This window comes from Etheostoma spectabile, chromosome 6 (assembly GCF_008692095.1).
Source record: "Etheostoma spectabile isolate EspeVRDwgs_2016 chromosome 6, UIUC_Espe_1.0, whole genome shotgun sequence".
Classification (NCBI taxonomy): domain Eukaryota; kingdom Metazoa; phylum Chordata; class Actinopteri; order Perciformes; family Percidae; genus Etheostoma; species Etheostoma spectabile.
In genome coordinates, this window is record NC_045738.1 from 30,256,415 (window position 1) to 30,260,552 (window position 4,138).

The window sequence follows — 4,138 nt, forward strand, 5'->3', positions numbered from 1 at the left end:
CTGCGGTACCTCTCCTTCTTACACCGTGGGCCAATAAAAGGGCCAATCCATGTAATGCCTCAAAAAACAAGTAACGTGATCTCAAAATCGATGTTGACCAATTTACCCCTGAGTACGTCTGTAACTGGGAAGAAGTGGACGGGTTGGTGGACTGACAGCATGGGTCATTACGCTGTAGCAAAAAAAACACAGGAAATGCATCAATTCCCTTTATTTGTGCAGGAACGAGCTCGCCCAGTTCGACCTGGTGTCACGTGTTCAGACGGAGAGAGGGCGGCCGTCTGGAGGCCTTTGAGCAAACCAGGCTGGAGGGGATCAGCAGATCTCAGGATGCAGAGTCGATGCTTTTGTTGTCTGCAAGTTGTCTTAAAGAGAAGTTACTGCTGAAGGACAACTCAGGAAGGGGTGTCTCCTTACAGCAGGTGTTTTATTGAGCTTGTTTTCCATCGAGGTGCTTAGTTGAAGAACAGAAGTGCATCCGAGGATGCAACAAGGGCGGGTACTTGAAGGGTAATCTTCAGTATGTGTCAACCTGGACCCTGTTTTCCTACGGTTCTGTGTCTGGGTAACAGTATGTGTCAACCTGGACCCTGTTTTCCTGTGGTTCTGTGTCTGGGTAACAGTATGTGTCAACCTGGACCCTGTTTTCGTAGGTTCTGTGTCTGGGTAACAGTATGTGTCAACCTGGACCCGGTCTTCCTATGGTTCTGTGTCTGGGTAACAGTATGTGTCAAACTGGACCCGGTTTTCCTATGGTTCTGTGTCTGGGTAACAGTATGTGTCAACCTGGACCCGGTTTTCCTGTGGTTCTGTGTCTGGGTAACAGTATGTGTCAAACTGGACCCTGTTTTCCTACGGTTCTGTGTCTGGGTAACAGTATGTGTCAACCTGGACCTGGTTTTCCCATGTCTTTGTGTCATGGTAACAGGGGTAAGTATTCGCATCGGGTTGGTCGATTGGACAAATATTTCTGCTTTTGTAGAATGAGAGTACAGAGCTGGTTTAGTGTTTTGATGACGTTGTTTTCTTTAGCTAATTTCATGGTCTGCCTCCAAAGAATGCAGAGAAACAGCGTTTCTTTTCAACCTGGACCCTGTTTTTTCCAATGAAAGGGATACATCTTTAATGCTCAGGTGGTATTTGAGGCTGGACGTACTTCAGTGCTGACTTAGTTCACATCGACAGTACGTGCAAATAGCTTTATTTTTGTGGAGAGGGCTTCGGCCAAGGGCGTGAATTTGGGTTTGTCTCCATTCTCTAGTCCAGTCTCCAATGTTTGAGGGGTTGAGATCTCCACTTTTGAGCAAAATATAAATTTTCACGTACTTTCCTGCATTCTGGAATATTTCTCTGGGACAATTTGAGCCTTTTCTGCACCCAGTTATGGTGCAAATATCTGTATTGATGTAAAGGAAATTGTAACAGGTTTTTGGTGTGGGTTGCACAGCCCAGTTTTGATTATTCCCCCCCTGTAAATTATGCCTATTGACACTCAACTTGACATTTTTATTCATCAATTTCTGCTCCAGGAGATTCATTTTCTGCTAACCATCCACGATATTACTGCTGCATTGCTTCCTGATTACAAAAACTCAGAGAGCGACCCTGTATTAATTGCACGTCACATAAACTAGCCGTGTTACAATGAGTTAACTCATTATTATCTCATTCATTTTGCCAGTCCTCCTTCCTTCATCTGGGTCGGATTGGGTTCTCATCCAAAGTGAAACAAACAGTGTTCTGGGAAGCGAACCGAGTTCGAATGATCTAAAACTAGAGCCGGGTTAAAATGATCTATCCTCCAATTAAAATCCATCTTTGTTTGAGTGATATCTGATATCAACTGATAAAATCCAGAAATGGGATCTTTTAATGTCTAACATCATGGATGTGTAAGTAAAAAGTACTATAAACTAACTTTTCGGGGGGGTCAGTTCTTACCCTGGTGCCTTCTTACTTATCTACAATTTACAGAAGAAGTTATCTGACAATCTCTCTTATGTCCAAGCTAAATTGGTATTGGAACCGAAACTCCAATACTCTGTCAAGTGAATCAAGTCAGAGCTTTAATCCATTCAGGGACCTTTGAACTGAATCTACTTGGGAAATCCTTGGTAAAACCAAGCCCTAATTAAAATAAACCAAACTGCTCAGCTGTGAACGCAGTCTTAAAGTTAGCTACCGTGTGTAAAAATGAGAGGAGAGACAGGACAAAGCCTCAGAGACTTTGCATCGTATCCTTAACAAAAACAACAGAAAATGAAATCCAATGTTAAAAACAATACACATTATATATTCTACTTTTTCACCTGAGTCTTTAACACTCAGTGATGAGTAGCCAGCAACGAGCAAATGTCCATTTTCCATTCTTCCCAGCAGGACTCGAGTCGTGTTGCTGGTCCCACGGTACGGTGTAAGCTGCTCTTAAGCGCTTTGTGCTACGCTTGTGTTCATGTCACATCTGATGAACATCAGAGGGTGTAATTGAACGCAAAATATCTACCCAGCCGGGAAAATTGGTTTTGTTGTAGCACTCAGATTGACTCAGTGACTCAAACGACTGACTGAAACAACGGGATCGTCACTGTCAGTCACAGGTCGTTTTTTTTGGGGAAAGATAAATCTGACAGACTGGATCTAAAGTCTATATATATATGTATATATATATATAAAGGGTACAAGCGGCCGAAATGGGTTTCCTCAGAAGGGGGGCTGGTGTCTCCCTTAGAGATAGGGTGAGAAGCACAGTCCTCCAAGAGGAGCTCAGAGTAGAGTAGTGCTCCTTCGCGTCTAAAGGAGCCAGTTGAGGTGGTTCGGGCATCTGGTAAGGACACCTCCTGGGGGGGTCCCTAGGGAGGTGGTCCAGGCACGTCCAACTGGGAGGAGGCCTCGGGGAAGACCAAAGACTAGGTGAAGAGACGACCAGCTGGGAGGAGGCCTTCTGGGAAGACCCAGGACTAGGTGAAGAGACGTCCAGCTGGGAGGAGGCCTTCTGGGAAGACCCAGGACTAGGTGGAGGGACGTCCAGCAGGGAGGAGGCCTCGCGGAAGACCAAAGACTAGGTGAAGAGACGTCCAGCTGGGAGGAGGCCTTCTGGGAAGACCCAGGACTAGGTGGAGAGATTATATCTCCAACCTGGCCTGGAAACCTCTCGGGACCCCCCCAGTTGGAGCTGGTTGATGTGGCTCGGGAAAGGGAAGTTTGGGGTCCCCTGCTGGAGCTGCTGCCCAGGAGACCTGATACCGGATAAGCGGATGAAGATGGATGTGTGTGTATATATATATATACATATATATATATATATATATATATATATATATATTTATCCAACTATCACTCACATGTTGTCTCCACTAAGCTGAAGTGACAAGCGTTTCCTGTTGTTAAAGGTTTCCTCACATTGGTTTCTACACATCTCCACGGTTGCGACGATGCTTTCAGTGTCTCACGTTTGCAGCAGTTCACCCTCCTCGCCGACGTCAACGAGACACCGAGAGGTCGGAGACGTCCTCGTACCCAGCTGCCACTCATCAACACACGTCTGTCCTCCAGAGAGACGCTGTCACAACAACCATCTGCAGTCATCCTGTTAAAAGTCTGGCGCTCACTCACACTGACAGACACGCACTGCTGCTAAATGTTTTGGAAAGTACTCAACAAACGTGTCTGCCAAAACGCCCCAATCACAAACACTTTGTACACATGGTGCGTTGTTCCAGGTCAGCTGGAAAATGTCTTCATTTCCAAAATGGTTTCAAAACCTTACTTCCTTTAAAAGAAATGTCTACACTTTTTAAAGTTCACTGTAAAAAAAAAAGCCTTTGCTCCCCAACATTTCTTTGCATTGTAAATAGATGTCTTAGTTTTGTTCATTAATATAAAAAAGTTGCGCAATTTTTTGCTTAACCCTTGTGTTTGTCTTCCTGTGAAAATTGAAAATCGACACTTTTTTAAACCTTTTTGTCCCTTTTTTCAATGTTTGTCACTTTTTTACATTCAACACTACGTAACACTAACTTATTATCTTTAGTTTTTAGTTATTTTTGGAATTTATCGCCAATAAACCTCATTTATAGGAAATTAAACTTAATCTTTGAGATAGAAAAGCAGAAATTAGGAATTATTGAGACTAAAATTA